Here is a 12,156-nt window from a genome sequence, read left to right as displayed (position 1 = left end):
GACTCACCGGCCAGTGGCGGGTAGATGGGAAGAATCTACCCGCCAAGCATATTTCTTACCTGCCAAAATGTTTTTGATAAAATGTTTTTTTATTATTATTTTATATAAAATTCTTTTTTTTAATAAAAATATATATATTATATAATCATACTTGTGATTGTGTTATCTGCGAGACATCGCCACCTCGCTGTCTGCAAACAGCTCCACTGTCTGTGTGTATACTCGAGTGGCCTCCAGCTCCAGCAAGGATTCTCCGGCGCTGCAGCTGGACCCTAAACGCTACATTCAGCATGCAAAAGGATTCTCCTGAGCTACAGCTGGACCCTATCAGCAGCCCTCACTCATGCGATGTAAGCCAGGGACTCGAATACGCATGTTGTTGTTGTAGGACATTGATGCCAGGAGCTATCTATAGCTACTGCTGGATGGCGTTGGGACAACGCCTCAGTGAACTATTTAGTTTACTGCGACATTTCGTAGTGACTAGTGAGCTACCTAGCCAACGGAGGTATTATGCACTGGACTATTGCTGGAGGATTTGTTGATGTCTGGAGCTATCAGTAGCTAGCCGGCTGGATAACGTTACACAATGCCTCATGTATTAAACTAAGTGAATAGTTGACTGGGTCATTTTGTAACGGTAGCTAACGTTATCTCACGAAGGTCCCACACTGACTAGACTAACGTCACGGTGAGGCAATAGCCTCTGTTTACATGCAGGCATACAGGGGTAGGAGCAGCAGCAGCAGTGCTAACTAACGTCACGGTGACTCGGAGGCAATAGCCTCTGTTTACATGCAGGCATACAGGTGTAGGAGCAGCAGCAGCAGCAGTGCTAACTAACGTCACGGTGACTCGGAGGCAATAGCCTCTGTTTACATGCAGGCATACAGGTGTAGGAGCAGCAGCAGCAGCAGTGCTAACTAACGTCACGGTGACTCGGAGGCAATAGCCTCTGTTTACATGCAGGCATACAGAAACAGGTGGGGAGGGGGTAGCAGCAGCAGCGCGCGGTGCGCTGCATGTCTGTGCTGAGGCAGCGAGTGAGAACTCCGCTAAAGAATTGGATCATGATTTTCCGTTTTCACATGACTATTTGATTGCCCGCCACACGGCGGTCAGGCCTCTCAGTGGGAGGCGCCAAACGTAAAAACTGAGCGCGAATGGCGGGTGGCGCTCTCTAGTTTCGGTCCCTGGTTGTGTTATTAGGCAGGTTGTCAGGTCGTGTTATTAGGCAGGTTGTCAGGTTGTATTATTAGGCAGGTTGTCAGGTCGTGTTATGTGAATATAGTGAATATAAAGGGTTGTGATCAGATTCAAGGCACTTGACGGTTTCTTTGGTTCCGAGCCAAACCGTGTGAAACACAGGAATTCAAACCATGAGGATGAGCTCACAGCTCTTGTCTAACATGTTTCATTGTAATGGGTGTCTGTGTATACTATGCTGTATAACATACAGTAAGATATTCCTTTATCCAGTTTAATCGCCTGTACATTGTATATTACTGTTGCACATTACTGTTACATTTGCATTCTAATCCGTCACTCTGCACTTGAGGGCCAACACTGTCCAATAAGGTGAGGTTTTGAGTACCCGGCCCCTCCCCCACCCGTGTAGAAGCTGCATAGTTTAGTTTAGTTTAGTTTATTTGACAATTATTAAAATACATTACATGTTAACAAGTCATGCATCCTAAAATTATCAAGGATAGCACAAAAAAGTCAGACTTATTTCCATTGTGGTCCTTGGTCTCAGCAGCACATGGTATTTACATAAACATGTATTACACATATTATCATCAGCCTACAGTATATTGCTAAAAATATAATTAAAAAGTAAAATACAACATTATTAATAAAATATGTACAAACTGTACAGACACACTAAAACTACACTACTAACTAAAACAGGAAGCTTCCTGAGTTACTCTAGGAGCCATTTCCTAACGTTCACCTTGCAACTATACAGGTTCAAGCCCTGTTTGGTGGTCAAAGGCGACTCATTCCACTCCTGTGTGAGCAAATGAGCACTGTCCCATCTTTGTTCTACACCTTGGAGGAGGCAGGTTTGCTATGCTAGATCTCGTTCTGTGGCTGTGTGATTCGAGATCTAGCATAGCAAACCTGCATTATTATAATTCCTTGCACTCAAAACCCCTCTGTCCCCTCGGGTGATAAAACCCCTCTGTCCCCTCAGGTGATAAAACCTCTCTGTCCCCTCGGGTGATAAAACCCCTCTGTCCCCTCAGGTGATAAAACCTCTCTGTCCCCTCAGGTGATTAGGGATGCACCGAATGGGAAATTCTTGGCCGAAACCGATACCGAAAATAGGAAACAGTTGGCCGAAAACCGAATGCCGAAAGGCCGAAAATGATTCATAGAATAGATTTTTTTTTTACCAATGTTGTTCAGCTACCTGATTATGGAAAAATATATGATTATGGCTAAACTTAACTTAAATAATAAATAATCACTATTATGGGTCCATAAAACATTTATTCAGCACTTCTGAATGCATACAGTACATTAATTCCAAGTCAAGTGCATTTTCTTTTCTCTGTAGGATAACTACAAAGTGCATTCAGAACAAAGCCAATGTGTTTTAAAACTGCATAAAGATCTGCACACATGAGAGGGAGAATAGCTTATAGCAGACTTAATGATGTTACTGTAGTGGCTACAGTAAGCATTTTATATAAAAGTACCCCCTCCAATGTACAGTAAATTACCTAGTATGGTTGTCAATATTCCAATGTACAGCTTTGCTTGTACAGTTGTACAGTGTTTCCCACCCCAACCCCTCCTACCCGGCCACCTCCTTCAATGTACAGTTTCTACGTCAAATGTATATACTCTTTTTTTCTGGACTCTTTTTGTATCACAAACAGTACTGTATTTGCAAATCTGGTATGTCATAGATGTAGCAGTACTGTCTATCTGTATGTCATGTATGTCATATGTCCTGATGAATTGAAAATGGGGGACCCTGATGTAAACAAGACGAAAGTCTTTCTCTGGTCTGCATCCCCTTAACAATTGTGTGTATTGAGCTGTACTGTATTGTACCCATTCTGCAATCTGTTAATAAAGTTTTCAATCAATCAATCAACCAGAGAGAGAGAAAGAGAGAGAGGTAGATAGATAGATAGAGAGAGAGAAGACATGTGTGGCTGCCGCCATGGCGGACATCTGTGCTCTACTGAGCGCACCTTTCTAGTCCCCAGATGAATGACGTGCTTTCTTGACTTTGGCACAGTAGACGCGCGACGTGTATTCTCGAGAATGATAATAATAATAATGCTCTTCAGATTATATTATCAATGACCGACAGCGTCAATGTGAGAAACACAATCCCTCCCCCTCTCGCTCTCTGAAGAATATGCATATTAGATCACTCAGTGATTAACTGCGACGGGCATATAGTAAATAAGGATATAAAGCATGTTAAAGACGCATTTATTGGACGCGTTGCGCGCAGAGTTTACATAGAAAGTCCCAAGAGGAGTTATCACAGGCTGCAGAACGCAGGACTGAAGAGCTCACGTTGCACATGTAATGACTGAAGCCGCGTTTTGATGACATCATCACAACAACACGCGTTAGGTAAGGTTACAGGTTGTTTCTGTTTCGGTGATATATTTTCGGTGAAAAAACTCTTTCGGCCAAAAGCCGAAAGGCCATTTTCGGCCGAAAACTTTCGGTGGCCGAAATGTCGGTGCATCCCTACAGGTGATAAAACCCTGCTGTCCCCTCAGGTGATAAAACCCCTCTGTCCCCTCAGGTGATAAAAACCCTGCTGTCCCCTCAGGTGATAAAACCCCCTCTGTCCCCTCAGGTGATAAAACCCCTCTCTCTCCTCAGGTGATAAAACCCCTCTGTCCCCCCTCAGGTGATAAAAACCCCTCTGTCCCCTCAGGTGATAAAACCCCTCTGTCCCCTCAGGTGATAAAACCCCTCTGTCCCCTCAGGTGATAAAACCCCTCTGTCCCCTCAGGTGATAAAACCCCTCTCTCCTCGGGTGATAAAACCCCTCTCTCTCCTCGGGTGATAAAACCCCTCTGTCTCCTCAGGTGATAAAACCCCTCTCTCTCCTCAGGTGATAAAACCCCTCTGTCTCCTCAGGTGTCCTGATAAAACCCCTCTGTCTTCTCAGGTGTCCTGATAAAACCCCTCTGTCTCCTCAGGTGTCCTGATAAAACCCCTCTGTCTCCTCAGGTGTCCTGATAAAACCCCTCTGTCTCCTCAGGTGTCCTGATAAAACCCCTCTCTCTCCTCAGGTGTCCTGATAAAACCCCTCTCTCTCCTCAGGTGTCCTGATAAAACCCCTCTGTCTCCTCAGGTGTCCTGATAAGCGGAGCATCTCATCCATCCAGCCGACCGGTCGTCCTTCATCTACTAGAGCAGCAGGCAGAGGAGCTTCCAACTGCAGTGAATCACACAGGTGTGTCTTTGTCTCCGATCACGGTTTAATCCCAGAGCTGATGAGATGGACAACATGTCATCCGATATTAACACATTCGGGGCCAGACCCGAGATATCGCGGGTTAACTCGCCATGCTCTGGGCGCCAAACCCCGAGAAATCCCAGGTTTTAATCGTTATTTCTTTTATTAGCTATATCCATACATTTTTCATCCATCCAGCCTGATGTTATCATTGGGAATGGGTCTGAGCTCGCAAAGGGCAAATACCGCCACCTAACGCCTCCCGGCTGGTATTGCACATCATTGGAATCCCTCTGGCTGGGGCTGTGCATTAATCTAAGAAGTCCGGTCCAGGTTTTACTTCTCGGGCATGCGGTCCAGGTTTTACTTCTCGGGCATGCAGTATCGTTATAACAGATGGACTGGGGACACTCGGAGCAGCGTGGACTATGTGTTTTGGTTTTGGACATATAACGTTGGATCAATAAACGCGATCAATATTTGGAATGGCGATCAGGAATTGGATTAATCTTTTTGCACTACATCAGATGTGAGGTAAGGACTCTATGTTACGAATCTTAGGTTAATCCGATGTTTCTTTCACCGCCATCGGAGCGCGTGTGTGTGTGTGTGAGAGAGGTTCACGCCCACCAAAGTACGGAGAAGCGAATTTTCAGACCCCGCTTCTTTTCGTGCATGATGACACATATAATATCGATAATCTAGTGTTTATTTGAAAACGATTCATAAATCAAGCGACAAATGGCACGATTTCTAAGGAAATATATTGAAGCTCGATTTGCTGGAGTTTATTGAGATTAGACAGAACGCTCTAGAAATATATTCATATTAATCATGGTATAAAACGGAAATGTATGAAAAAAATTATCAGTTTCGTGCATGTTGACTGGAAGTAACTCACTGACGATCAACGTGTTATTTAGATCTATTGCTATTATATTTCATATATTTTAAGCACTTGCAAGTAAAGCTATCCATACATTGGATAAAGCACTGCCGCTGAATGGCCATCAGCGCCCTCTGCTGTTGGCCCCCTATGAGTTAAAAAAGATTTGACAATATAATTATATTTGAATGTATTGGGTTTTTCTAATAAGATAAGATATTCCTTTGGGCTGATTGGAGCATGGGGGAGGGGAGGTACAGGTATGGCGGAGTGCTCTGCTGTGAAGGAAGAGTGTGCTGCGTTTACAACACGAGACAAAACGAGAGCAACATGGCGTGCATCACAGTGATGGTTTCATCTTGTTTTCATGACCGTGGGAAGAAGACATCCTCCTGGCATTTAAATGTTATGAAACAAACACACACACACACACACACACACACAACACACAACACACAACACGCACGGGCTGGGCGATATGACCTAAAAATAAAATCTCTGATAAAAGATTTTTTTTTCTCTTGAAAACTAGAAACACCAAGGAAATCATTCAAATAACCTTTGGTTTTATTTGACACAAAAAACGTATCAAACCAAGATGAATTTCCCTATTGGGATTGAAGTGCAAACCTAACTTTCACCAATCTTCACTTAAAAACAAAATATAATATATATTAGGGCTGTCGCATTAATTAGATTAATTAATTACACAGCAAATTATCGCGTTATGAAAATTAACTCAAAATTAATTACATTTTAATCATTATGAATTGAAAATGGGGGACCCTGATGTAAACAAGACGAAAGTCTTTCTCTGGTCTGCATCCCCTTAACAATTGTGTGTATTGAGCCGTACTGTATTGTACCCATTCTGCAATCTGTTGATAACATTTTCATTCAATCAATCAATCTGCGCTGTGATTGATTGAATGAAAATTTTATTTTGAGTAAATTGTAATGAACCAAATGAGAATATCAATACATTTTTTTTAATCTTTGACTGTGAATAACACCATGCTCAAATTGACCAGACCTGAAAAATCTAAGCAAATTAATAGATGGAAGATGATTAAACAGAAGGTTTTGTAGATACAGTACTGAATTCTGCCATCCGGACACATGCAATTTGAAATATGATTATAGAATATAGAATATCAGGCATAAAATGGTTATGCGATTAAAATGCGATTAATTAGATTAATTAATTACAAATCCTGTAATTAATTAGATAAATTTTTTTAATCGCCTGACAGCACTAATATATATATATATATATATATATATATATATATATATATATATATATATATATATATATATATATATATATATAAAAGGTTACTCTTGATCAAACAAAGATGAATGTCCCTATTGGGATTAATAGTGCAATAACTTGCTTTTTCACCAAACTTCACTTAAAACAAATAAAAGGTGCCTCTTGATCATCAAACAAGAATGAATTTCCCTATTGGGATTAATAAAGTGCAAATCTAACTTTCACCAAACATCACTTTTGTAAAATAAAAGGTGACTCTTGAAAAAAAAAAAAAAAATTCACACACACACTTCCTATGGGCCTATTCCTCATAGTAGCCTGTCCTCTTTTGGCCTTGTTTTCGTGTAGACTATATAGTATAACTCTGGACATTGTATGTGGGGTGCCTCAAGGATCAATTTTAGGTCCTCTATTATTTCTCATATATGTCAATGACATGCCAGCATCTGTGAAATGTAAACTACTATTGTATGCAGATGATTCAGCCCTTCTGGTGCCAGGTAGGGATGTCAGGGAGATTGAGAGAGCTCTGAGTTCTGAGCTAGAAAGTGCAAGAGAGTGGCTCATAGATAATAAGCTGTCCATTCACCTAGACAAGACTGAGTAGATCCTTTTTGGCACAACAAGGAGATTAGGCAAAGTCGATCACGTGGAAGTCTCCTGTAACGGAGCAGTAGTCACAGTTGACACAAAACTAGTGTCAAATACCTAGGACTTACACTAGAGCAGTCTCTCTCATGTGAGAATAGTGCTGCCAACATTATATCCAAGTGTGCAGGCAAACTCAAGTTCCTGTATCGGAATACCAGGCTTTTTGAACTTGCTGTTAAAAAGCTGTTGGTGTCCTCCTTGCTTCAATGTCATTTTGACTATGCGAGTGCAGCATGGTACAGTGGTCTGTCGACTAAATAAAAAAATAAACCTCAGGTGATGCAAAACAACACTATTCGGTACATACTAGGTGTGCCTCCCAGAACGCATGTAGGAAGTGCCGAATTCATAAAGGTGGGACTGCTACCAGTGCACCTCAGGGTTGAACAGGTGAAACTGAACCACATGTTCAACATAGTAAATGGTACAGCCTCAAGCTATCTGAAGTATCGGATCAATATGGTCCACATGCAGCATGGACACGATACCAGGGCCAGTGTTCGCTCCTGTAAGGTGCTGCGGGTCAAGTCCATGGCTCAGAGCTCATTTTTCTACACCGGTATCTCAATGTGGAACAGCCTTCCACTCAGGATAAAACTGTCAGGTTCTAGAGGAATATTTAAAGGTCAGGTTCGCTCATATCTCTGGGGTAAAGTGGCCGGATAGCTGTCAGGTCATACTTTTATTGTTGTTTTAATGATGGTATAAGAAATGTGCTATTTTATGGTATTTGTTTTACCTTTATTTACCCAGGGTAGGTTCGCTGAGCACAGATGCTCTTTTTCAGGAACGCCCTGCTTCACACATTCACACAGTTCCATTCACACCTGGGAGCTGCCCAGTACAACCACAGTCTGACACCATTGGCCACTGAGCAACTCCACTGGAGCAGTTGGGGGTTAAGTGCCTTGCTCAAGGGCACTTCAGTGGCAGATTTTTCCTGCCGGTCGCAGGGATCAAACCGGCGACCTTCCGGGCACAAACCCGCTTCTCTAACCATTAGGCCACCGCTGCCCAACATTGGTCAGGATGTTATTGACTTGTTTTTAGATATGTAGAATATGGATTTGTTGTATTGGACGTTTGCTTTATGTGTTGTTTTATATGTTATTCCTATATGTCCTGTGGTCAGAACATCGGGGGACCATGCTGGAAATAAGTGTTGTCACTTTTGCATGTCATCCCTTGGATTTGTTGGTGTCTTTGGATCCATAAATAAAATCAATCAATCAAGTATCATAATAGAATGCTAGTTTCTGTGATTCATATCTTTTAGACCCCATTTGTGTTCCAGAGGTGAGGTTCTACTAGGTTCTACCGGGATGAGGTTCTACTAGGTTCTACTACAAGTATAATGTTCCAGAGGTCCTCAAGGCTGCTGGTTTGATTAGAGTGATTGTGATGTACAGTAGGAGCTCATGGCTGCAGTTTGATTACAGTGATGAGCTCATGGCTATTGATTTGTACGGCCGTGATCATTTTTTCTTTTTTTTTTTTATAAATGTTTTTCCATATTACAAGTTAAGTGGTATTCTTTTTGTTAAAATTAGTGGTCAACATGTTAAAATAATAGCTTTACATTCTGACAGTCATCACTGATATAGAGTGTCTGGTCAGTAACATGGGTCTCTCAGTCCCTCCGCTCTGCAGTAAACAGTCATCACTGATACAGACTGTCTGGTCAGTAACATGGGTCTCTCAGTCCCTCCGCTCTGCAGTAAACAGCCATCACTGATACAGAGTGTCTGGTCAGTAACATGGGTCTCTCAGTCCCTCCGCTCTGCAGTAAACAGCCATCACTGATATAATGTAGAGTGTCTGGTCAGTAACATGGGTCTCCCAGTCCCTCCGCTCTGCAGTAAACAGTCATCACTGATACAGAGTGTCTGGTCATTAACATGGGTCTCTCAGTCCCTCCGCTCTGCAGTAAACAGCCATCACTGATATAATGTAGAGTGTCTGGTCAGTAACATGGGTCTCCCAGTCCCTCCGCTCTGCAGTAAACAGTCATCACTGATATAGAGTGTCTGGTCAGTAACATGGGTCTCCCAGTCCCTCTGCTCTGCAGTAAACAGTCATCACTGATATAGAGTGTCTGGTCAGTAACATGGGTCTCCCAGTCCCTCCACTCTGCAGTAAACAGCCATCACTGATATAGAGTGTCTGGTCAGTAACATGGGTCTCCCAGTCCCTCTGCTCTGCAGTAAACAGTCATCACTGATATAGAGTGTCTGGTCAGTAACATGGGTCTCTCAGTCCCTCCACTCTGCAGTAAACAGCCATCACTGATATAGAGTGTCTGGTTCAGATTCAGATTCCTTTATTTAGCCATTTGTGTAAAACACATTGGTAATTGTTGCAGCAATACAGTGTATGCATTTCCTTTCTTTTTTCACAGAAAACAACACTAACACAGACAAGAAACGAAACAGTGCAGTGGGGGATTAATCAATAAATACATATATATATATAAAGTGAAGAGTGCAGGGATCCAGTACGGACTAGTGCAGTGCAGTCAGTGTCATTGTGCCAGTGACCCTTGGGGGCAGAGGGGGGAGGGGGGGGGGGGAGGGTACCGGGGGGGGGGGGGGACCTGAGGCATTGATCAGCCTGGCGGCTGAGGGGAAGAAGCTCAGTCTGTGTCAAGCTTTCACAGCCTTTGGGATCCTCAGCCTTCTCCCAGAGGGGAGCAGGGTGAAGAGGCTGTGACCGGGGTGGGATGGGTCGGCCATGATCTTCCTCGCCCTCTTCAGCGCCCTGGAGTCGTGCAGGGACCTGAGGGAGGGCAGGGGACAGCCGATCACCCTCTCCGCGGAGCGAATCACCCGCTGCAGCTTGGCAAGATCTTTTGCCGCTGCAGCGGGGAACCAGGAGATGATGGAGTGGGTGAGGATGGACTCAATGATGGCCGTGTAGAATTGGGCCATCATGGTCCTCGGCAGTTTATACTTCTTCAACTGCCGGAGGAAGAACATCCTCCCCTGGGCCTTCTTGAGCAGGCCCGTGATGTTGAGCTCCCACTTCAAATCCCGGGAGATGGTCATGCCGAGGAATCGGCACCTGAGTGCCTCCCAGTATGATGGGAGGGGGCAGGGCTGCTTTCTTCCTGAAGTCCACTACCATCTCCACTGTCTTTTGAGCATTGAGCTCCAGGTTGTTGCAGCTGCACCAGCTCTGCAGCCTCTCGATCTCCCTCCTATAGGCCGACTCGTCCCCCCTGGAGATGAGACCCACCAGGGTGGTGTCGTCAGCGAATTTCAGGAGTTTGACCGAGGGGTGTAGAGAGGCACAGCTGTTGGTGTACAGGGAGAACAGTAGTGGGGAAAGAACGCAGCCCTGCGGGGAACCGGTGCTGGTGGACCCCTAGAGCTGGAAATGCTCTTCCCCAGCCTCACCCGCTGAGACCTGTTGGACAGGAAGTCGGTAATCCACCTGCGAGTGGAGGCCGGCACCTGCAGCAGGGATAGCTGGTGCTCCAGGTTGGGTGGAAGGATGGTGTTGAAGGCCGAGCTGAAGTCCACATACAGGATCCTGACATAGTTGCCCGCGTAGTCCAGATGTTCCAGCGTGTAGTGCAGAGCCATGTTCACAGCATCCTCTGTGGATCTGTTGGCTCTGTACGCGAACTGCAGCGGGTCCAGCACAGGATCTGTGATGAGCTTCAGGTGGGCCAGGACAAAGCGCTCCAGGACCTTCATGACCACAGAGGTCAGGGCGACAGGTCTGTAGTCATTAGTCAGTCATGGTCAGTAACATGGGTCTCCCAGTCCCTCCGCTCTGCAGTAAACAGCCATCACTGATATAGAGTGTCTGGTCAGTAACATGGGTCTCTCAGTCCCTCCACTCTGCAGTAAACAGCCATCACTGATATAGTGTCTGGTCAGTAACATGGGTCTCCCAGTCCCTCCACTCTGCAGTAAACAGAGTGTCTGGTCAGTGGTCAGTAACATGGGTCTCTCAGTCTCTCCACTCTGCAGTAAACACAGCCATCACTGATATAATAGAATGTCTGGTCAGTAACATGGGTCTCTCAGTCCCTCCTCCGCAAGCAAAACAAAAAATACATTTCCTGGTATCCCGTTCCCACTTTATCCAATCAGGAGATAGAACTCCACACTGCAGAAATGGTCTGACAAAACTAGTTTTAAGCAAATAAGTGCAATTATCTGCCAGTGAAGTAACCAAATTTGGCTTGGGAAGATTTCTTGAAATAAATAAAAATATCTAGGGTTCTCTCTCTTGATTGGCTAAAGTGGGAAAGGGATACCAGGAAATGTATTTTATGTTCACTGCAGAGCGGATGTTACTGACCAAACACTATCAGTGATATCGGAATGTAGAGCTATTTAACATCTATTTTAACAAAGAAAACTCCCACTTACAGCACCTTTTAACTTTCAAATACAAGCTCATGTGCAAATACGTCAGATGTATATCCTGTCCCACGAGGTCATTACTACAACTCAGATCAAGCTGTCCGTTAAAGAGGTCATGGAGAGGTCGGAGGCTGTTTCAGTGTGTGTAGAAACCTCTTTCTCTCTTACTACATTATGACTGTGATGTAGCACAGTGGCTCTCTGCGTTACCATTGGCTCAATCGAGAGGAAAGGTACCGCCCTCTCTCCTGGAATGTGAAACAGTAATGTCCTCATTACAGAACGATGATTGCCACAGTCCGTGGTGCTACCCAGGTTCACAGACCCACTCCGCTTGTGTCTCGCCACATGTGACCAGCGCTGCCTCCACATCACGACCGGAGACACACGCTGAGAGACCAATGAAAGAGACTTTCTCAATAAGTTGAAGTGTACTTGAACTTAAAAGCCAACTTTCTCTTAGGGATCAGATCTTTGTGATTGTGTCCCAGTAGGAAACGGAAAGGCTTTTCTTCTGAAGGTG

The 12,156-nt window shown here is 44.3% G+C and overlaps 1 protein-coding gene across 2 annotated transcripts in view; it reads left to right on the top strand.

Annotated features, from left to right (window-relative positions):
- esrra (estrogen-related receptor alpha) overlaps positions 1-12,156 on the top strand; it is a 70,451-nt gene that overhangs the window by 12,717 nt on the left and 45,578 nt on the right. For both annotated transcript variants that reach the window (XM_084320719.1, XM_084320718.1), the window contains exon 2: positions 4,340-4,441. The gene's annotated coding sequence lies outside the window, so the exon portion shown is untranslated. The remainder of the gene's footprint in view (positions 1-4,339; positions 4,442-12,156) is intronic.

This window comes from Notolepis coatsorum (assembly GCF_963971535.1).
Source record: "Notolepis coatsorum genome assembly, chromosome: 8".
NCBI classification, from domain to species: Eukaryota; Metazoa; Chordata; class Actinopteri; order Aulopiformes; family Paralepididae; genus Notolepis; species Notolepis coatsorum.
Note: the sequence above shows the minus strand (reverse complement) of the source record. Positions and strands in the feature narration are given on the sequence as shown.